Genomic DNA, 24,597 nt, shown 5'->3' with positions numbered 1-24,597 from the left:
TGGCTTTCCTCCTGACAGGACTGTTTTCTACGGGAGCGGGCACGCTCAGACCTGCACCTGTGAAATGCCATCTGCACTGCAATGTGGAGATCGGCTGAAGACAAGTTAGGAGGCAGGTATGAAAGAGAAAGGGACTCGCACGAGAGAAATCGCCCCTAACATCTGGACATATTTAAATGATATGAACGGTAAAACTGACAGAACGAAGTCCACAAGCCATCCAGTCTGGGAAAGAATGAACAGCTCAGACATCACCGGAATCCATTTGTCTATCCACTTCCTGCTTCCTGGCTGCTTTGACAAGAAAGAAAGAACCAAAGTGACAGTCTACATCTCTGACTACAAAGTGACTGTGTAGATGGTCTGCATTTTCTCATACAGGAAATCCATGAGAAACAGCAGGGCCTTCGTGCTCACGGTCCGGAAGGTGCTGCAGGGAGTGGGGGAACACCTGTGGAGATCTAAGCCAGCTGACTGGACTTGTGGAACAAGGTATGAATGTGGGGGTCAACAGCAAACAGAACTGCTGGCCTGAATAGAGGAGGGTAGGGCAGCTGAGTCCTGAAAGGGCAGCCCATCTGAAGAAGCAGGAACTCCTCATTCAAGACTAAGCAGGAACTCCTCATTCAAGACTAAGGATCCCAGCAAAGCTGTTGCTGGAAGAAATTAAAGAGGGGGGGGGGGCGCAGAACCGATTGCCCAGGGATGAGACTGAAGAGATGTGATGGAAATCCAGTCCTGAAATGTCACTAAATCAACCTCAACCCTCCCCACACCTCTCACTTCTCTAAAAGGTGCTGTGATCGAGGAAATCAAACATGTCCCGCATCCCCAGACTGTCACTCCTTCATAACTACTAAAGGCTTTGCTGGGTCAGTCTCCTCACTGTGTACACCAGGGCTCCCAAGATGAGACAACAGCTGGTACCCACCTTTCAGTCATCTTACAACAGGGACTGGGGGAGGGCGAGGCAAGGAGAAGCAAAGAAAGTATCTGATGATACATTATCTAATAGTCCATCATCCCAGTCGGTGGAGGGCGGAGGGGAGAAAATACACTTACAGACTAAAGCATCCTTTAAAGTAGTTACGTGCAACAGATAATGATGTGCTTATTCTGTGATGTGCTGATAGCCTGGAGGTGGGAGAAGGAATCTGCCAATCTCACAGGAAGGTTCCCAGCTACCAACTCTGGAGTCCTGCTCTCTCAGTGAGCGAAGCGCTCTCCGTGTGCCATGCAGACAGTGGCATTTGTACACACTTATTAATGACATTGCCATCATGCAGATCAACCTTCTTCTTAAAGGCTGGCACCCACAGATTCTGCAACCTCTCCCTGAACATGCAAACAAGCCTGCTGCCTGCCGAAGTGTCTCCCTCCACTGAGAACCAGCAAGAGTAGAGGGGGGGAAAAATGGAAGTGACGTAGGATCTGTGGCACCAAAAAGGCCAAGTGAGCAAAGAAATAATCAACTCCACATGGGCCACTCCAGCACTGACACAATAGAAGGGCCTAGGACTAACCCCAGGAAGGGTCACAAGGACCAAGGGTCACAGTGGAAAAAAAAAGACAACAGCTAGGAGCAGCCAGCTGCAACAGGCATCAATGTGGTCCTAATTAGACACCAAAAGAAGCTCTGGGCGCAGGCTTAGGTTCTATTCACAATATTTGTGTGTTTTTTAAAAAAGACACACCAAGAGTTCCTTTCTCTCTTTCTAATAGATGACTCCTTCCTGCTCTTGAGCACAGGAAATAGAGAATTGTGGAATCCAGATAATTCTGGCATCTACCATGGAGTGTATGGGAGAGTTACAAATACTTACGAGCGTAGCTGCATACAAATGGTGAAATAATAAAGAGCAACTTGGGAAAATGAGAAGACAAAATACAGCACATTTTCAAGGACTTACTGTGCAAAACTGCAGAGTCGACCCTTGCCATAAATGCACCACTCAGTGGGTTTTCAAGTTTATTGTTGGCATTGGCTTCGTGGAAAAAAGTAACAGAATTATGGTAACCGCAAAACAAATGCTCAAAGACAAGTTTTTTAAGTTTGCTAAAAATTAAACTAGAACATACTAGACTGGTGTTGTAATGCTGCCATCAGACACTTGGCTAGCCTCCTTTGATGGCGGATGAGAAGGAAGAACATGGAAAGAGTTGAAAAAGAATGCTTAGGTAATATTATTAATACTGTTGTTCAAAAGCCCAGAGCTTCATTTAGACTACATGCTGCACAGAGCCAAGAATTTCCCTGGCAGTTACAGAACTCGACCCTCGCTGGGTTAGGTTTAGATTATAGTTTAATAATGTGGGGAGGAGGGCTTAAGGAGAAACTCATTTCCATAAAGTATATACTAATGTATACAGACAAAGCAATGAAGAAACAGAAAATGAGGGGGAGGAAATCAGAATTCTTAAAAAAACTTGGGTCAGAGTCCATGAAGGACAGATCTGTCGTGGTAACTTTTCTACCTCTCTCTCTATCTGCTGAGTTATATGATTTCTAGAATCTAGAAATACTGATCTTGGTTTCAGGGTTTCTATTTCCTCTTTAAACCTGGCTATACAAAAGAACTGAAGACTCCTAGATTTCTTTGCTCTTTCTACTGATGAGAATTAGATCAGACACAGCTTCATCAAACCTGCCATCCTATCACGGATGAGCAGCTGTGCACTGATAATAAGGCTCTCCAGGCTCATTCAAAAGTTGACACACAAGTCAATCACAGAGTACCACCGAGTCAGTACAGAAGGGGCCCAACATGACTGATAAGCCAAAACATACCAAGAAGCACAGTGGTCCATACCAAGAAAATCTGCACTTCAGAAAACCTTACACCACCACAGGCAGTTAAAAACAAAATAATGATCAAGCTACAATGCCCTAATGAACCAGAAAATAGGAAAACAGGTCAATTATGTTTACAGTGTCTTTGTAAATATAGCACTTTATATATAGCATGAAGTGCTTGTCCAACCAGAAAAGCCTGAAAGTTCATCAATGAGCCAGCCTGTCAACAAGAAATGAGGCGTAATTTGCTGGAGCAACTCTGCTAGACTCAACCTAAATCAACCAGGGGCTACTGAATTGTATTGTAACACTACAGAGGTTACTGCACTGTAACACTACAGAGACTACTGCATTGTAACACTGCAGAGGCTACTGCATTGTAACACTGCAGAGGCTACTGCATTGTAACATTACATTAGGTGCCAATAAACAAGGTAGCCAAAAGAAACACACCTGGATACAAAGACAAGACATGTGAACTTACACACAGACACAGGAGCCAGCATGGAGGACAAACATCCCAATGATGCTACATGGTGCAAAATGTTTCTTAAAACTCTCTATTGTCAGCATCAATGTATAAATGAGGTACAAAAATCATCCTTATTATTATGCCTCTGTTTAACCCCATAGAGTCTCAACTTCAATATCATGACCCAATATTTCATTAGTGACTATTTCAAAAACAATCAAGAGTACAGAGTCTTAACATACTATAATCAGTACATTATAAACTCCAAGTTCCTTGGAACAGTAACAGCAATATGAGAGTAAATAAAATTTTTAAATTAGCATCCACTACTGATATTTCATAGTAGTATTGGATCAGGCTGCCTTACTTTTGTAGGATATACTTTCATGTGTTACAGAAAATCTTGTGGATTCTGACACTTCTTGTCATGGTTGACTTTCATGTATAACATGAAGGGAATTTATCTTGTGGTAATTTTTTTTTGACTTACAAAGTTTTTTTTCCCCCTTTTTTCTTTCTTTTCTTTTCTTTTCCTTTAGGGGTGGGGATAGCAAGAAAGCTGTACATTTGATTGATAATTTAACTTTTCCAACATCTCTGACTAAAAACCACAAAGAGGACCAGGGTGGGAGAGACGGTTCTGCCCATAAAGTCACGCACAAGTCTGACAACTTAAGTTTGATCAATCCCTGGAACCCACATAAAGGTCCAAAGAGAGAACAGACTCCATAGAGTTGTCCTCTGACCTTCACATGCATACCATGACATATGTGACCCAGCATGAATACATTATGTGTACACACCACACAATCCATTTAAATGTTTTAAATTCTCTAACGAATAATTTTTTTTCAATAACTTTTACAACAAAAGGCTGTTTCTGTTGTTATAACAAAATGCCTGGGACTGGGTAATCAATAAAGAGGAGGGATCTGTTTGGCTCTCACAGTGATGAAGGCTAGAAAGGTCAAGAGATCAGTGTGGTATCTGGTGGGGCCTTTGTGCTGTAGCATCCCACGACAACGGGCAAGAAAAGGGAGGGAGCAGCAGATGCAAGGGGCATCGTCCTCAGGAACCCAGACAGGGTGACTCAGACCTTCGGTGACATTAGTCCATTCACAGGGGCAGAGCTTCTGTGCCATCTAACCACCCATCAGAGAGCCCACTGCTCAATGCTACTCTGGGCATGTATTTAAACCACGTCAAATGTCTACAGCCAAAGGACTTCAGAAGTAAAGGATGGCTAAAGAATGGGGTAGCATATTGATAGATACAGATAGGTAATAGAGACCCCGTTTCCTAAAAGGCTACACGTCTCACGTTAACGTGTTCATATAATCAGGGGCATTTTAAAGGTTTTTATTATTAAAAACAAAGGGACAGGATTTCATTTGTAAATATTTTAAAACAAAATTATTGGTTGATTGACTGAGCTGGTGTATTTGCCTTTCCTTAATTATGTGCATGCAGGGATTGGCAAGATGGCTCAGAGGGGAAAGGGCATCTGCCACCAAGCCTGACAACCTGAATTTGATCCTAAGTGTCCCATTCTACATAATGGAAGGAGAGAACAGAACCTTTCAGGTCTGTTTGTTCTCTCTCTCTCTCTCTCTCTCTCTCTCTCTCTCTTTCTCTCTCTCCTCTTTTTCTCTTTCTCTCTCTCTCATTACATCAATGTAGTAAAAACATTTTTTAACAAAAGAACAAAAGCATGTCCAGGCAGGGAACAGTACCATGGCTCAGTGAGTAAAGAGAATGTTACACAGCCAGGCCACTGAGTTCAAATCCCGGAACATGAGTAAAGGTGGAAGGAGGTAACCACCCACACAGTTGTCCTCACACCTCCACAGCCATGCCACAGCATGCACACCCATATGTACACATCACTATTTCATTTAAAAAAAACAACAAACAAACAAACAAAAAACATCAGAGGGAACATCCCCTAACTTAAGACTGGAGTTCTCTCTGCAAGGGAAAAAAAAAGGAAAAAGAAAACCTCCATAATTTCTCCAGCCTCAGAATTCTGTAACAAACATTTTGTAACTGCTCTACCTAAAGCAAAGAGAACACGGAAGTCTGCCATGCAGCTCTCACCTGTCACACTGTATCTTGCCTCATCCTTTGCAAAGGCCAAAACTACACTGACTAAAGAAGAGGAGAGCAAGCCAAAGACCTTAGCCCTAAAGCTGAAGTACAGTGTTTCCACGAACAAGGCAGAGTTCATGACTATACTCATGAAACAAACAATAGCTATTTATTAAGTATGAGACATGAAGTTCATGGTTTCATTGTAAGAGCTTAAATGAAGGGAACCCCCTTCACTTTATACTCAAAAACAAAATGCTTGTAGAAATTTGCCTGGCAAACACTTGTTCTGTAAGTGGTACCCACCACTTCAGGGTTAAACCGTCAGTGAGGCATCCATGGAATTCTGCAAACACTGTCAGAAATGTGTATATAGTGAAAACAAAGTTCTTCTCGTGACTTAGGAGTTATCTTTTAAAAGAAAATTACTGAATAAAAGAGTATTACCCATCTGAAAACTACTCAGGTGGGAGAAAGCAAGCTGGATTTAATTCATCCATGCCATGTGCCTATATAGAAATACCACCCAGAACCATATTAATATATGCAACTAATACATGCTAATAAATGAAGTAAAAGCAAATGATACTAGTTTTCAAAATTAAGGGTGGGGGAGGAAAACACTGGGGTCTCCAGCACTCCAGGAATCTACATTTGAGGCATCCCATCACACCATGTAACCTCCTCCTTTCCCTCTGCTCACTTCATTGCCAACACAAGCAGCTCAGGGGCGAAGCCCAGATGGCAGGTGTGGGTGTTCCAGAACATCAGATATTGTTTTGTTTATCTGAATTACAATCTTGGCTCAAACGACCTGGGGGTGCAAATAAAACATACTGTTAATTAAAACAACCAGCAGCAGTACTAATAAAACATGTAAAAAGCAACTATTTTATAGAGGGAAGCCTTTTAGGAGTTTGCCTCCTAACCTTGGGATACAGAACAGCCAGCACACCATTAAAGCTGAGGTATCCCGGTTTCAGCCGGAGGAGGATAAAAAGCCACGTAAATCTGGGGCCAGGCAGAACCAAACTTGACAAGAAGGTATCAAACTGACTTGCCAGGCATCAGCAGACAAACACCCAGCCTACAGAACAGCAAAGAAGCCGCATCCTAACACCAGCAAGTGTGTTGATGACTTGCTGAATTTACACTACAGCCAATACCTGCCAGGTTTAAAAGGAGCAATGGGTTCAATCCACAGCCCTGGAGAAGACGGTGGTGAGGAGAGAGGGAGAGATGTTTAAAGCTTCCATGTATGAATGCTAAAATCTGCCAAGCAAGAATTTTTTTTTTAACTAAGAACTGTTCTATGATCATTTCATCCAAACAAGACAAGAAAAAAAAAAAAAACAGGGGGGGGAAGGGGGGAGTAATTTCACAAGGAACGTAGCTTCAGAAGCAAGCACTTTATATCTTGGCTATCTGTTTAGTTTCTCACTTTATTCCAGGTCAGTATAAAATTATTGCTAAAAACCAAGCTGGCTTCAAGATCAGTGCTAAGAAACAGCTAAAGACTTGGGCTTCTGCTGCCTTAAATCACTATATAACAGCTCCCACCACTCTTTATGCAACAGACTGCCCAGTTCTCCCTACGCACACATGACTGACCCCATGTTGGCACCACTCCTTTCCTCAGAAGAACAGGTGTCTGCCACTCACAAAGAACCAGCCATACCACAGGTCTGTCCTGCACCATCTTGCTTACCTTTCCCAGCATCCTTCAGGGAAGCTGGAGGCTCAAAGGCAGGACACTTACCACACCCAACCCTACACTCGACTTAAATAAGGCCCCACTACCCACTTAATCTCCCTCCGCACAGAACTGAAATTTTCGTTTTTTTTTTTTCTTTAAACTTTCCTTCCTCAACAAAGTCCTTGACATGTATTTCCATCTTGACTTCCCACGTGTAAAAACTGTAGCTGAAGAGACGTCTCGAAGGGGACATACAGCGTCACTTTACCTGACCTGCCACACTGCAAGAGGAAGGAAGGACCTAGGCTAGATTATCTGGGGATGAGAGTATGTCAGAAACCCTTATCCCTTCCACTCACTTGTACATGAACCAGCTCTAAAACTAAAGAACTTTTAAAAACCATTTTCTAGTGGGCCCATTTAACCCCTCTGTCAGCTCCATGCTAGAGGGATCTCCTTCTCATCTGGTCTGCTCACCACTGTTAAGTCCAACTCAGGGAAGAAACTGTCACAAAGTCAGTCCCCATACACTTGATAGATGAATAAGTGTACAAGGGAGGACGGTTACTTGACAAAATACCCATTTCCTGTGTGTTTAAAAAAAAAAATTCTGCTAAGCCAACAAGAAACGGTAAAAAAAAAAAAATGGCCGAGCATTAGCAGAGCTGCTTTAGAGAACCTGTACTAAGACTCTACGCCTTACAACTGAATATTCTTCTAATAAGGATCTCTATTTTCATTACTTGTTTTTACGGTGGTATTTACTTATCTATTTTATATCAGTCTTTAAAAACCCACAGCCAACATTTTCATTCCATATAATTTAAGGCAGGTGCCAAGGGGGACTGATCAGCAAAGCATATAACATGGCACTGAGAAAACCCAGAGGCCAGAGACTCAACGATGGAGCACCTGAATCACCAGTCTACAGAAAAGTCACCAGGAGGTTTAGAAACAGCAGTGGATGCATAGACACCTCAACATTAGGATTGTTCATAAGGTCTTGTAGCTAAATACACTCAGTGTGTGTATGATTTATCTTTATGTAGAGATTTATGACAGGGTGAAAAGCACAATTTTAGCACACGCAATGGCCAGGTTTCCGATACGAACTATATAGCCAGAGTCGCGAAGCAGCAAGCTCTCTGGAGTACATTAGTACACAGGAGAACAGTAACTCACACATAAGATTCCAACCACAGTAAATGTCTCACTCCTATTGACACAGTGTGACTAGAATACGCCTATAATTACCAGGGAGATCTATTTACCAGCACCTGCTTTTCAGTCTTGAATGTGGCAAATAGCTGAGGAAAACCAAGCATAACTTACAAGTGAGGGTTTAGTTGTCTTCTGTCAATGCAGGCAGCATCAGTTTGTTGATGTATTTACATAAAACTTCATCTTCATTAGTGGGTACGAAATTAGGATGTAAAATACTGTCTTTAGATCAGAGCTAAAAGAGAAAGACTCAACTGTTTCAGTCACTAGTCCTTGGTCAGTCTTTATGGCACTTTCCCAGAGGTAACTGTGGGTTATGGATGGAGGGGGTGGGGCTACCACACACATCTTCACAACTTCGGGTAGAGAATGATGTTAGGTTATGAAGCAAGAATTTTGTTTTCAAAAATACAAGATGTGCATTCCCGAGATTATAAAAGCTAAAATAATCTTGTAAATGCTGCCCAACTCCAAAGCCACAAGACTACATCCCTACAAAAACTCTATAAATGCAATATAGCCAAGCTTTATCCTCTCTTTTATAGGCCCAAAAGGCTATCTTAAAACCTGTGCGTTGGAAGAATTGTGGTACAATGTTTTCTCCAGAGTCCAAATTCAATACCACTACAAAAATTACTATGCTTCCCTGCAAGCATGCACTCCTGGATTTCTGTGTGCTGTGGGGATTGGGGAGTGGGGGTATAGCTGGACCCAACACTCTGCACAGAAAAACGCAGGTCAAACTTTTGACATATTCTAGTCATACCATGTCAATAGGGATGAGACATGGAGCCTATAGACCAGACCTACAGACAGAGGCCAGCAGCTACACTCCATAGCCAAGATATGCTATTACAAAGGTCAAATTGGTTCCTTATAACAAGAAAACAAGGAGTTGAAAATGCCTTAAAGCCAAACATTTCCAAATTTAATTTTATTAGGTTTTTTTTCTCTTTTGTAAGTTAATCCCGTTATACTAAGCAATATATAATATGAAAGCAATCCACGTTAAAGATGTTATGCTAGGAGGCAGGACCTCAAGTAAAGGCGATACACAAAGAGCAACATACAAGTATTCCATGCACAAGGCTCCAGGCCCATTTCCAGCACCAGAGACAGTATAAAGTCAAGTTACCCTGAAGACTGAAAACTAAGACACTAAAACCACTTAACTGTCACCTAAGATATGTCATACGTATTAATACATATTACTATAGATAAAATTACATCACACAGCTTATACTTGGCAAATACGAATCAGAATTAGTATTCATCCTTGTTCAGTTTTTTTTTTCTTTTTAAAGTAAAACAAAACAACAAAACCAAAAACTCACAGTCCTGCATCATCCATCATGAGTATGGTCTGGTTCTGATATTATATGAGCTGTGTCAGCCTTAATCAAATTGCCTGCCAGATCGGAGATAAGTAATGACTTGCTTAGGTTAAGCCAGGCAGAGTTTTCCTTCTGCAGTATATACATCTCCGGAGTGAAAATAAACAGCCTCACACCTCGCTCTGGGAGCTGCACTGGACAGTGATTACAACTCAGCTTTCTCCACCAGGAGAGGAGGGGCAACTTCGAGCACTAAAGATTTCTACTGTTCCCTTTCTTCTCCGTCATTTTAAACCATGTCACTAAGGAGCAGTTAATGAATATTTTGATGATTTACACCAAAATAACACACATTAGGCATGGTGAAATTGCTTCAGCGCTGCCTTATGCCTTAGCCAGCATTACAAAACAGAAATCGTTAACAACTGTCCAAAGTGATACTGAGTCACTCAGAGCCCACAAAGTTTGAAACCCCACACTAACATAACTAAGAGATGAAAGACAAAATCTGGTCCCAATATTACCAGTCACATTTTAGATATAAAGAATACCAGAAAATAACTGGTAAGACCAGAGGCATGAACAAACCAATCTAGAGATTCTATTTGTACCACAAACAAACAACAAAGAAAAAAAAATGAACTTCCCTTCTAAAATGTCCCCTTTGCATTTGCTTTTACTATAACTGGGAAAGCCGTTCAAGTTTCACATTCAGCCGAGATAATATTGTAAAAGAATGTCTGAGCATCCAAGTATTTTTCCCTGCTCCAAAAAGACAAAGGTTAGAAAGTCAGGATTCAGGCAGGGACATAAAATACAAGACACCAGGGAGTTGATTTTAGCTTCGAAAAATTCGCTTTAGTGTTTTTCTGTTAGGCCCATTGACTCTAGAACATAGAAACTGTGGTCTAGAATTATCAAAGGCAAAAGAAAGACTCGGAATTTTAACAATTTTCATCTTCTAAGGACGTACAAATTGACCTAAAATAAGTCTTTAAAAAGAAAGCTAAAAATTCCAAATAACCCTCTTCCAGCATTCAACTGGGAGAGTTTGAAAGGCTACCTGACTCTGAGCTGGATCACAGCTTTTGCATCTGATACCAGTGCTCATGAATGACCTTCACGATTTCCTTGCTCACAAAAAAAAACACCTCTACTGTCTCATACATTTCTGATTAGCAGAGAGACAGAAGAGCAGCTGTGGAATGCTATGTAAAGTGGAAAGGGCTCTGCTGAGGTCATTTCAGAAATGATGATCAACATCAGAACACAGGGAAGGAGAAAGGTATTCTATATAAGGAATAAAAAGAACCACAATACAAGAGTTTGTAATTGCTCGTGGGGGGAGGGGGGCTGAGGACAGGGTGTCTGTCACTCCTCCTGGGCCTGTCTGTGCATGCAGTAACCAGACTAGGTCAGTACCTCTCCTTTCCAATCTCCTGGAGGCACCATTCTTAGAAGTCTGCAGGGCACCCCAACAGACAAGAGCCTTGCTCTACAAAAGCAATACTTCACTCCTTTGTCATCGCATTATCTATTGTCAGATTCTTCAAGTGCACAGGCAGCATTCACTCTAGGTGAATTGAGACACAAAAGAGGCTAGCATTTCTCAGTGAATTAGAAAGAACTTTTATAAGCAAATGGGGACCTTGTTTGCCTACAAAATGTTAAGGCGTCCCCCCACCCCCACCCCCGCCCGCCAAAACCCTCACATTTCAACATGAAGAGGAAAAGGAACCATATTTGTACAAGAACTGTTCAGAATGGTTTCTCACTCTGGGTTGTTGAAGAACTATAGAATTTTATATATGGGACCTTCCTGTTTTGACTCCATGCCTCCTGCTAACATTAGATTCCAACTAATGAAGTATGTTCTCACAACTCTGTGTGCCTGCACGTGCGTGGGCGTGTGTGCGTGTGTGTGTGTGTGTGTGTGTGTGTGTGTGTGTATACAGCTACCTAAGAAAACAAGAATTTAACCAAATGTTACAGTTTCTGCTTATGGGGCCAACCACTTCCTTATCTTTCCCCTAGTAATCTACTATATTGAGAAGAAAAATCTCAAACTAAGAAAGAACACACTGAGAGGCTCCTTTAAATAATTTTTAGGACCGTTTCCAAGGGTTGGGGAGGAAAGTTCACATTTAGGGAGCCCACTTTGGGAGTTAACTAAATAAAATATTCCTATTAACGTTAGTAATATGCACATAGTCAAATCCCTGAACTAAAATTTATTTGAGGCCACAAAGGCCTGATAGCAAACCTCTGTGAGCTGCATTGTATAATTTAAAACCCCATTGTGGCTGCTGTCATAGCAACAAATGGGAAATTATTCTAAGACCTAACCACTATGACAACAGTTCTTTTTAAAATACATCCTCAAACACAAAAGAAATAACAAATCATGACAATTGTGCTTGCTAGCTTAATAGGAGACCGTGGCTAACAACCAGGGTTACATTGACTCAAAATTAATGTCAGCTAGCCAGGAAATTCAGAAAGAAAAAAAAAAAAGAATTTAACTCAAATACATGATAAAAGTTATCTGAAAGACCTATAGATAATGATAGTCAAAGCAAGGTTAATAAAGTTTATTTTCAGGGCAAACTCCAACTAAAATACAAAATAATTTAAAATATGGTAACTAGAGCTTAGAGCCAGGACTGGGGAGAAAATGGATCTGTTTTATTTTTGTTATGGCCTCCAAAGGGACTTGTGTTGTCTTGTAAATAAAACTACACCGATTTAGAAATTAGAGCAAATCCAATCAGAATAATGCTTGAAAATATGTTTCAGAGATGCACACGTGCAGAATTGAGTTAGAAAGACACTTAATCTACCTGCATCATCTCAGCAAAAACGTGTGCTTCTCAGTACAAAATAATGAGAACTTCCTCCTTCATGAGTACGTAAGGCTTTAAGGAAGACTAAAATGTCTCCTGTACAATGGAATCTTAGAGCCCCCAGGAACCCCACCACTCACGAGAAAGTTGGGAGAACTGCCACATGTCAAAGGCTTGCCTGGTCATACAACAAGATCCTGTCCTGAAAATAACTGGCCTATGGTTCGGCCAGGAGAGGTGTTTGTTCACAGGCCTGAAGACCTGAGTTCAATCCTAGATCCCACAAGGTAGAAGGAAATAATAGTTGTCCTCTGCCTCAATGCATGCCACAGATACAGCTCCTGCATACCTGCACACACAGACACAGAAACAGACAGACAGAAAGTCAGACAGACACACAGAATCACACGCACACCTAATACATAATATGATAATAAAATAATACAGTGGGGATCGCACAGTAGGATGTGCCTATGAGGTAAGTCGTGACCCCAGCACAGTAGTAAATCTTTAGTGGGGTGCTACTCGAGTTTTTAAATGTATTAAGAACCTAAACATTTCTTGGGATTTTCTAGTCCCAAGGTTGACTGGAGCTCATGTTCAGATGCTAAACCACCAACATCTAGAAATCATCTCTATCCCTGCACCCAGCCTTCCCTTCTCTGCACCCTGCCACATAAAGCCATCAGGTTGCCAGCTGCATATGGGATGTCAAGCCAGGAGGTGGAACCCCTTCTATGAGTGCAGGTTTCTTGGGCTCCTCTCTTGCGTCTCCATCATGACAGGAACATGGATACTGACTGATAAGTCCATCTGTTCCAGTTAAAAACGTTCACTCCCTAGTCCTTCCGCCTGTGAATCACTGTGTTGTTATTTTGTTATGCACACTCCCCGAGGCCAACATTAGGAAGAGAAGCCAAAAGAAATGGGCAGGGGAAAGATGTCTTCCCCCATCAGGATGCTTTTTCTTTTATTAGACTGAAAGGGGGCTGCCAAGTTCTGACGTCACTAGAGTAATCTCGTAGCCTGATAAAAGTAGTATTTCATCCAGTAAACACACGTCTCCCTTGCCAATTTTACCTCCAGCCAGGCCATGTCTACAATTACTCACCGAACAGATACCAAACTATTATAAAACAGAGAATCCTAATTACTGCTGCTCTGATACCACAAAAGCCTCGTAACTGTCAGAAACTTCCCTGGCAAATAGACAGAAGCCAGGATGTATGTTTTGCTATTTACACACTCAAGGGAACCCCTGGAATAATAACCAGTGAAAGCACAAACAAGCAAAACATGACCTCAGCTCTCAGGCACTAATGATGCTACACAGAACACAGCGTGTTTTAAATACACAAAATTGTTAAACTGTTCAAAATAACCGACATCAATCAGAGTGCCAGCAGTTGTTCCTGACATCTACCTACATAGTTGTTGTTTTCGGAAACTTCCTTCGATCTCCGTGAATGGGGGCTATGTGATCTTTCCTTGAACTTGGCATTTAAAATCCATGAATCCACTTGATTTTTATAAGAAGAACTCTGTGTGGAAATCACTCAAGGATCTAGAGGAAAGAGCCTAGCATCCCACGACTCCCAGTGCTCCACCTTAGTCCTCAACATGGTATTCCTCATCACTGAGACAAAATACCTCAAAACACAAGAGAGACTCCCTTTTGGTCATGGACTTCTGGTCCATGGTGGCCAGCTCCACCTCTACAGGCCTGAAGTGAAGCAGAACATGGCAGTAGATGCCTATGACATAGGAGTCTGTGATCTCCTATGTCAGAGTAGCCAGAAAGCAGGGGAGAGAGAAAAATAGAGCCCAAGAATGCCATTCTTCAAGGGCACGACCCAGTGACCTACTTTCCTCCAGCAAGGCCCCGCCTCCTCGTGGCCCTCTCTGTAGAAACCCATTCCGTTAATGAATTAACTCACTGATGAAGCTAGCTTCCTCATGACCCAAGCAAACCTTCAAACTAGAATTTATGCTTTACATTTCCCTAAGAATTCAAATATGGGCCGGGCAGTGGTGGTGCATGCCTTTAATCCCAGCACTTGGGAGGCAGAGGCAGGCAGATTTTTGAGTTTGAGGCCAGCCTGGTCTACAGAGTGAGATCCAGGACAGCCAGGGCTATACAGAGAAACCCTGTCTCGAAAAACCAAAAAAAAAAAAAAAAAAAAAGAATTCAAATATACATCAGGGTTTTCCAGGCATAGTTGGTAGGATGAGAATGGGTGACGGTCGGGGGGTAGGGGGGTGGGGGGGGGCCTGCATTATCCTTACAGGGCAAGCTTAACAGCAGTGGATACAATTAGGGAGTAAGTGTTAAGATAGTCACAACCTGGGGAATGTAACTCAGGTGGCAGAGTGCTTGTGTGGTAGACATATAGCCCTAAGTTGTATCCCTGCAACCCCGTAAACCCCGTAAGCCAAGCATAATAGCACATACCTGAAATTCTACCACTTGGAAGGTGGAAGCGGGGAAATCATAAGTTTGTGAGTTTGAAGCCAGCTTAGGACCCAAGAGACCCTGGCTCAGATTAAGGGAGGGGGAAAAGATCCTGAAGCATGGTGCATTCACAGAACGCAAAGCTGGGATGGCAGAAGCACTGGGTGTGCCGCCGCTGACCCCGCACACCCCAAAGAGATCTGAGCCCTGGGGAACACAGCTCAGCGGTAGAACATTTGCTCAGTGTGTATGGGCCCTAGGTTCAATCCCTAGCACAACAAAGTACAATTTTTAAGAGGCCGGAGAAAGAGAACTCACTGCTCTTGCACTGGATCTGAGTTCAGATCTCATGACTGTCGTCAGGCAGCTCACAACTCCCTGTAACTCCAGCTCCAGGAGATCTGATGTTTGCTTCTGTCCACTTGCGTTCCCATGCATATATCCACTCATAACTAAAATAAGATATGTAATTATAATGAAAGAGAACTTTCCAAAATGTCAGAGACTTGAGGATTTTTTTAACGGGAGCAGGCACGTGATCAAACTTCGGGCTGAGGAACATCATTAGACAAAAGATGGTTTGATGACAGGAAGGTGGTGACGAGGTAGTCATAAAGTTTATTTCTTCCAGGGTTTTATTTGGGGGGGATCTCCTCACATTTTTATCTCCCCTCCTGATTTTTGGAATGGAAGCTGGAGAGATAAGGCATACCTACAGAGAAAAGACCATCAGCAACACCTGCTTCCAGGGACTGGAGAGAAGGGAGGGTAGCTATGTGCCCACATAAATATAGAACTGTATGTGAGTTCTTGGGATGGAGTCAGCTCAGCAGGTCAAACTGCTGGCAGAGCAAACCTGGAGACTGGGGTTCCATCCCAGAAGTCACAGATACACATACACAATCATCATCATCATCAATTAAATGTAAGAGTAAAAACTAAATATTCTTTCCTATTCTATAAGAGAAAAAAATATTACTTTGATGATTCAAGATCACACAGAACTGCAACTATTCTAAAAAACCAATTATTAACATAAAATGCCATTTTATAGATAGGAGTTATGCACACAGTTAAGAATAACTGTGTATGGTCCCAACCCAGATAGCTTTGTTGCTGTTACATCACTGGAGCTGGCCTTTTACCCTTTATGACTTTTTTTTCTCTCTCTCTTGAAATTAAAGTTTAGAAAACTCTGGATGACAAGAGGAGTATTTGATATTCTTGACATCTAATTTGTAGGAGCTAATATGTAAGTAGACTGGCAGAGATACAGAAATACTACACCTGCCAAGTACCATCGTTTTTGATACTAATAACCCCAAACATCAAAGAACCCCGTCTGATCTCCACATTTGCTTGTTTGTTTGTCTTGTTTTTAAAGACCGTGCTTCCTTATACTGCTTAGGCTGAATTACAGGTATACGTGACTATCTGTGGTTCCCTATTCTCTCTTACAATAATTTGTTTTAAGCCAGGAAGAATAACTGATATAATGGTTACTACTAATACGTTAGGAATCTTACTTGAAATGCAAAAAGTAGAAGAAAAAAAAAAAAAGTAGTAGGTCAAGTAGAAGCAGGCTTAGTTTGGGAAAATGTCTTGATTTGGGAACAGGATACATTTCCCCCCTTTGGAATCACACTATGACAAGTATGTGGCCCAGCTATACCATGAAAACTCGTTTCATGGAACCTTGGCACAAAGGCTCGTAGAGGTCACTGGTTCAGTCTCGCATCCATGAAAAAGACTGTTATACACCATCCTTGGCATATACAATTAGAACAGAGGACCTACAGCCTTTCAAACGTGCTGCACATGAGGTGGCTCTACTCACTGGACAGTTCTTTTCTTTGGAACATAATCTACATCTATAATTGCCCCTACAAGAAAAGATGGAGGCTGGAGAGATGGCTCAAACAGCTGTAAGCTGGAGAGATGGCACTTGTCGCTTCTGTAGAGGACCTGGGTTTGTTCCCAGCACTCATGGTGGTGATAGCCACCAATGGTAACTACAGTTCCAAAGATCTGACAAGGGCACATGCACACATACATGCAAGCAAAACATTCATATTCAAAAAAAAAAAAAACAATCTAAAACATAATTTTAAATAAATGAGTCACACATGGCCACTACAGCTGTCCCCAGATCTAATGACATCCTAGCCATAATGGGTTCTTTGGGAGTCAGGGGGATCCTTTCCTACTCCATGGCTGTCTGTGAAAAATGACCTGTGTCAAAGAGCTATGAATAGAAAGATTTAATAAACTTACAAATGCTGAAAAAATACAATGTCTCCTGGGGGGAAAAGATTGGCTAATGTCCAAGCAAAACATCCAGAAAACCCTCAATCAACATTTCTAATAACATAGTACAAACGATTCCTCTCAACTATAGTTCCCAACAAATTTTGGAGACAAAAAACAACCAACCAACCAAGGGGGGGGGAAAAAAAAAAAAAACTTCATATCCATCACTATCACTTTGCTTTGTCTTTTACTACTTGTGAGGTAAATTTCATTCCCCATATTAAGGAATTTCAAAGAGCATAAACAGAGAGTCTCTATGCATGGAGATTGTTCAGACTAGGTAAAACTGTTCTCCACAACAGAGCTGTGTGGCCTTGTTCTTCAATGTCTCCCTGGACCAGATCATTTTAGCTCTACTCTCCTCAATTTTTGATAAATTTTTCTTTTAAATAAAAAACGCAGTATCTGCACACAAGGCCATGCATATGTGCGTATAAGTATTCTGCAGTTACATTTCCAACTCAAGGAGCAGAACACTATAGCTGAGCTGGTCGTTATTTCTGCCAAATTCTAAGTATTGATTGGGGAGCTTCATCTCAAACATGAAAATCATAAGCTATCTCATATGTTCCCTTCTCTCTATCTCCTTCCTTTACAAAAAAAAAAAAAAAAAAAAAAAAAAAAAAAAACAGAAAATGAATATATTATCAGAGGACTTGATATAAGGAATTAGAAACAAAGATAACTGAGTACCTCCAACTCAGTTTTGCATTGAAAAAAAGAAAGAAAGAAAAAAAAGGACACTATGGTTATTTCTTCTAAAATAGCCACTGGGATCTGGTCCTCTAATAATGTGTGAAGAAATGTTATTCTTTTTTATTTTCTGCCAATATACCCCAGGTGCCAATAAAATAAATTTCAAAACACACAAAAGACCGTAACAACTTGAAACACATGAATGCACTGCACGCACACAACAGCATGGGTAAACGGCGCAGGCAGAAGGACTCGGTCAGGAACATAGCTACTGTATCACTCTACTTCACCAAGTTCAAGAACAGGCATAGGATCACTATGGCAAGACTGATCAGCATAGCTGCTGCCTGCAGTGGGAGAGGAAGCCTGAGGAAAAGCCTTCCTAGGCAAAGTAAATGGAGCAGCGCTTGGTGGTAGAACAGGTAACCGCTTACCTAATGTGCTCACCTAACGGTTCCTTTGGCTACCTGAGTATACCTTTGCCTGGATTAGAAAAAGCTCCACACATTGTTTCCAACTGCTTTCTAAATTTCAAATGGAAGTTGAAGAACTACTTAGCAGATGAAGTTGTAGCAATTACGCTTGGGACACATGCATTGTTACAAACTTACAAGACTTCCTCCTTATATAGAACATGAAAGGAATCACTTTTAGACAAACACACAAACAGGCCCAGGAGGAATCAATAAGAACGACAGCAGCTAACAGTTCTAGAAGTTTTACTATCTGCCAAATGTTCTACTTTCATCTACTCATTTAATCCCATGGAGGGAAGATATCCTACCCAGTCAATCCCCATTTTACAGATAAAGGGTCCAAGGCTAGCTCAAGACCATTGCCTAAGCTCACATAAACAATAAGAGGAGGAGCTGGAAAGCAAGTTCCATGTCAACCCCTTAATTCAATTTCTATTACAGTACCATAAAAATAAATCAACTGCACAGCTTCAAGAAAGGAAAGAAACAGAATGTGTAACTAAGTTCAATAACATAACCAGATTACACATTCTTTTTCTCCATTAAAAGGCACATCCTTGGTCTTCAAGGATTGAAGCGCCTACTCATATTCCAACTCACATGCAGCAGAACAAAGTGTTCTATTAATGGTGTTTTGTTTGTTTTTAATTATCTCTGGCCATCAAAATATATTATACAGCAACTAAACCGTGAAGGCAAACAGGTGCTGACTTCAGAGTTTAATCTGCTTCTTAAAAGGCATGTCCAGGGTGATGGAGGAAAAGGAGTAAACGTGTTCTCAAAGGGGGTTCTTTATATTCTAAACATGTAGTATTGTAAGAACCTAGTGCAGGGGCTACACAGGAGTGGGAAGAAAAGGACGGGGCACTATCTAAGTGATTTTAGTTAGCAATAAAATGTATCGCAGCAGCAATCAAACATGTCGCTGCATTCTAAATGAGCTGGAAACTGTTCACATTGTGATTCCCATTCCCAGAAGATGAGAATCAATTAACAATACCACCCACAAACTCCAACCAGTCCTCTGTGAAAAGTACACAAGACGTGAACTGGGCTAGCACTCTGAAAAAAGTTGTTCCCGAAGTATATGGTATATCGAGAGCAGAGAAAGAGGTGGGCAAAAGGAGATACATCAAAGCTTCTCCACAAATCTGCTCCAGAATGGTTTTGGAAATTATATTTTCATGTACGTGGGGCTACGGGCGAGTCAGAAGAGCAATGGCTCAAAATACTAGAAAGCCAATAGAATGGTTTTAAATGCTAACAGAAATGAGAGAGAAAATGAATTTAAATTCTATAAGAAGAAGAAACAACGAGATTGTATGGAAACAAGGCTATAAACTAAAATATGCCTATTCAAACAAGCATTTCATTTCTGCACAGGCAATTGACTTGCCATAAAAACCTGACTTTGCTCTCAAATTTTAAGTTATTACACAATACGCCAAGCCCTTAGAGGCAAAAGCACACTGTAATACACTTTCACATATTTATCCAAAGAGCATTCAAAAAAAAAAAAAAAAAAAAAAAAAAAAAAAAAAAAAACTTACCAAGGCTGCAAATATGTATACGCTTGTACTCAGAAGGAGAGCAGAAGGCGGCGCCTCTCTGAACTTACACTAGGGTTCGCTTCAGTGCTAAAGCCCACCACCACAGCCCTGCCTGTAATAAAGTCCCCACTAGCAGTCTGTCTTTGGGTTGGGCTTTTCCCTTACAAGATAAGCTGTTAAGTCATGCCTTGATTTTAGATCTGCTAACATATGGAGCCTTCTAATGCAGCCTGCTCTCCGCCCCCCTCTACTCCCCCTCCCATTCACTACTCAGCTCCACGCTTCCCTCTCCACACATACACATACACACATACAAAAAAGGCACTGCAGGGCAGAAATTCCTCAGGTGCTCGCTAATGGAATTCCCAGGGTCTAGGAGCCCGCTTCGGGGATCAAGAGATCTCACAGCCCCTGCTGGGGTAAGGAGCAGCGAGTCTGTTCCATTTAATCAAATACAGCATGAGTTTTCAGCTCTATTCACTAGCTTGTCTCCAGGGCTCTCAAAAGGCACCAGGCAGCTAGAATCACACACATGTGGCTCTTTTAGGCTAGCATAATTAGTTTGATTTTAAAAAGCCACATTAATAATATCACCTCAGGACCATTATTCAAGGGACAGATGACAATGATACTGTATGTTTTAAGCCTGACAATGGAGGGAGAGTGCCCAAACAATGAGAGAAAACTTGAAGGATTTAAAAACAACAATAAAAAAAAAAAAAAAAAACCAAAAAACCCACAGCTTTTCATTTCAACGTAACCCAGGATTCCAGTATTTAAAAGTGACGTTATGTATATTCCTGTGCCCCATCCCTTAATTTTTAACAGTAGACAAATACAGCCCTCTCCTCCTGTGCATAGTGGATCCAGGCCACCTACATAACAAAGGTTATCCCGCAGAATGTTTGGATACAATATAAAAGTGTAAATAAAAACAATGTAATGTTTTCTAATTCAATGAGCTGAGTAAAAAAAAAAAAAAAAAAAACTCTTGAAAAAAATAAGTCATAAACAAAATAGCCAGACATTAAAAACAGCTCTTTCAAAGAAGTACAATTAGAGTTCAAATTCCTATTTGAATTAGTTTCTATTAAATATTAATGTCATTAAGCTAAAGAACAACTCTCTGGTAGGTAATTGTCCTGTCCTAGCTATAATTCTACATAGTTGAGATGCTGATTGCACGATGTTAACTAATAACGCACATTAAAACAAATTTTCTAACTCATCATCCTTTATATTTTTGATTTCACAGAGATATTGTGTAATTCCTGAAATCACTTCCCTAGTATTTTACTTAGAAACAGTCATCAAGTTTTAGTCTACATGTTCACCAAAGAAACAACCCCAGAGAACAAAAATCCTACTGCCATTAAAAAGAGAAAAAAAAGGAAAGAGGCTGTCTAGAGACTCATGAGAGTACACACATAAAGTAGGAAAACAAGAGGAAAGCATAAGAACCAGTTGTTAAATTTTACCTGACCCTTGTGGAGCACCGCCCTATGACACAAGTGTCTATCCCTGGGCACTGCTGTATATATGCCTTGATGATAGGAGAGGGTCCTATCTTAAAGTGAAGTTAAAGCCGTCCACAAAAAGTCAAGCCACCTGCAAAATCTGCCGGAGCTAAGGGAGATGCAGGAAGTAACCTACACAAGTTAAGCTTAGCGTATGTCAGGTTCCTCCGGTTTTCGTACTACCTGCTTGAAAGTCAGTGCTGTTTAAGTACTTTGCACAGTACGGAGGCTGATGGGAACCACAGCAGTCAATCAAAGCATCCCTAGTGAGTTACTACACAAACAATAGCCCAGGACCTCTAGCAACTCATTTTGCTAGGTGACTAAGCCATTCAAAGGAAGACTTCCCAAACACTGGATCCGAGTTTTTTGCAAGAAAGTTAAACAATATACATTTGTGTGGTTTGTAGAAATATAAATGTTTCTCCTTTACACGCTGCCAAACACACACCCAAGGCACGTCTTTTCCAAAATGAAACAGGTTTTCTCCATCCTTCTCATATAACTAAAAGTATGTGGCAGTTTACTTCAACATGTGCATAACAGAGACTGCAGTATTCAGTGCCTCTCTGAGTTGCTAAAGATTCTTTCGAGTTTAAAACTAATTTGGAATTTTCTGAAGGTTTTCTCTCATCTTATCCTAAAAGTTCAACTATCTATAGCCCACAGATTCATCTAAAAATAGATTGGAAAGTTAAGAGTTATTTAAAAAGTAACAATGTCCAGAATTATATTAAAATTAAGGCACCTCTTCTCCAGCCCCCCTACCTCCTTCTGGCGACAGTTCTTGGGCTATGCTAAATGTCCATTGGGAATCCGAGGGGTACAGTATCAGTGAGCCATGGACTCTGAATTAACTCAGCTTCTTTCATCATTCCTGGCATTGGCCCGAGACAAAATCTCACGTTACCTTTTAGCCCAACCTCCCGTTTCCCAAGGTGTCTGATTTAGGACACAAAGGCTGTCTTTCTGTTAATGAGGCTCCCTAAATTCGACAGCCCAACTGGGGAACAGCCTGCCCTTAAAAACACCTGCCACCCTCTGTGGTCCCGTTGAGGAAAGGCAGGCATTCTGTAGAGAGTTCCTTCCCCGAGAGCCTTCCACCTGATTTGGTGGCGTTAGGGGGAGAACAATAAAGCAAGGGGCAAGGGAGTCTATCTATTCCCCCTCGGTGATTTATTACTGAAATTCTTAAAAGTGGAGAGAAAGTAACAAAGGTCTGAAGCTGCAGGCTGAAATAAATAGCAGTGTATTTAAAGTATTTAGTAAATGATAATGCGAGCCACAGAAAGCTTTACAGAAGAGAAGGAAAAATACACTCCCTGGGGCTGGGAAGTCACTGAGTCTGTGAAGGCAGAGAAAGATACATTGTGCAGGAAATTTCGCTTGCTTCTCCCTACACATAAATCACTGTCTCTCTGCAGCACTCTGCGGGGATTGAGAGGGAAGACAGAGTAGGCTCCCTTGGGAAAAGCGCCGGCGCCCCCTGCTCCCCGCTACGCCGCATCCCACCTGCCCCGACAGATCACCGAAGACCTCAGCGTGTCACTGACACCTCACCCTGCCTCCTCTTGCGAGGTGGCTCTGTGCGCCAAAGGAAGCAGCGGTGAGCGGGCTGCGGGGCATCCCTCGGCTGCCTTTCCACCCCAGACTCCAGCGCTCTGCGGACAAGCCGGCCCCCCGCTTCCCCGGGACCTCCCGCTCCCGAGCCCCCGCGGCCCCGAGCTCTTGACCCCGGGCCACCCTCGAGGACCCTGCCGAGAGACCCCCCCCCCGCACCTCTCCGCAGGGCTGGCTAAGCCCGGAGACCTCCTGCACAGCAGCCGGCTCCGAGAGCCACCCCCAGGTCATTCCCCCGCGGGGCTGGCGGCGGCGGCGGCGGCGGCGGGCAGCAGCGGCTGCGATCCGAACGGGCCCCTCCATGCACCGGGCAGGGCGGCCGGAGGGCGCGGCGCCTCTCACGCGGGGCGGGGGCACTGGGGCGGCGCGAGGTCCCCGTCTCGTACCGAGCGGCGCGAGCCGGGCACCCGGGCTCCGGGAGGGGAGCTGGGGGGCGGAGTCCCGGGGCGCGCCCCCCGCGGCCGCGCTCCTCCCCGCGGAGCGCGCGGACGCCCGGCGCCAGAGCCGAGGGAGGAGGGCACCGGCGGAGACGGAGGCGGGCCGCAGAGGCCGGGACTCCCCGGCCCGCGCCCCGCCGCGGGGTGCGCGCGCAGCCTGCCAGATCAGCGGCGGGCAGGGCCGTACCACTGCGCCGAGGGGGGACGCTCCGAGCGCCGGCGCCTGCGCGCCACCTGTCCGCCCGCTCCGCACCGACACCCCTGCGGGCGTGCGCGGCCGAAGCCTCCGGTGCTGCTGACCCGGTGAGGACGAGCTGCCTCAGCGAGACACCGAGGCTCCCGTCAGACCAGCACTCACTCTCCCCTCACCTTCGCTCGCCCCGGAGAGGCGGCATTCCTGGCCGGTGCACCCTCTGCACGTTCCCGGGTTCCCGCCCATGCCTCGCCCCGCCCGCCTACCTTTGGAGAAACCACCTTGAGTTGCTCTTCCCTAGTGACCCAGCGGTTGCAATTCCAGCTCCCAAACACTGTCCCTTTGCCTTGTCACAAATCCCTGGCTTTAGTTCCTTAGGGAGCTTCCTTGGATTCCCCAGCTCACCCACTTTGCCTTCACTGGGACAGGTGACAACGTTCTAAGATTGGGAAAGGTTGTGTCGCCTGTGGCAAGCATCTTGCCTTTTGGCCCAGCTCATCCGTTGGACCTTTCCCCTAAGTTATCTGAGCTCGGTGAACATTAGTTGTCCAAATAGAAGGGGGAGGGGGGCAATTCTTATTTAGGAGATGGCCGTGAAAAGCGTGGTTCCGATATTCTGTGAGAATTACCTGCCACTCTCTGGGCATCTTGGAATTGTAACTTTTAACAATTATTATTAGTTGGTTTTTTTTTTTTTAAACCCCATGGCCACTGCTATTAGTTTAACTTCAAAAGGTTTTAATAATGATGATACATGGTGGTCACAGCTGCTTTCTACTGAGCTTCAAAAAAAATGAACCCTTAACTTTTTTCTTTGGTTGGAGTGCAGGGTCTTTCTGAATACCTTGGAAAGAAAATCAGTATAAGAAAGAAAGAAAAAGGCTTTAAATCTGGCTTA

The 24,597-nt window shown here is 42.9% G+C and overlaps 1 protein-coding gene across 1 annotated transcript in view; it reads right to left on the bottom strand.

Annotated features, from left to right (window-relative positions):
- Cdon (cell adhesion associated, oncogene regulated) overlaps window positions 1-23,381 on the bottom strand; it is an 85,248-nt gene extending 61,867 nt beyond the window's left edge. Inside the window, exon 1 of the mRNA XM_076924629.1 lies at window positions 23,229-23,381. The gene's annotated coding sequence lies outside the window, so the exon portion shown is untranslated. The remainder of the gene's footprint in view (window positions 1-23,228) is intronic.
- Window positions 23,382-24,597: the final 1,216 nt, after the last annotated feature.

This window comes from Arvicanthis niloticus, chromosome 26 (genome assembly GCF_011762505.2).
Source record: "Arvicanthis niloticus isolate mArvNil1 chromosome 26, mArvNil1.pat.X, whole genome shotgun sequence".
Classification (NCBI taxonomy): Eukaryota; Metazoa; Chordata; class Mammalia; order Rodentia; family Muridae; genus Arvicanthis; species Arvicanthis niloticus.
The sequence above is the reverse complement of the archived record's forward strand: the minus strand, read 5'-3'. Positions and strand labels throughout refer to the sequence as shown.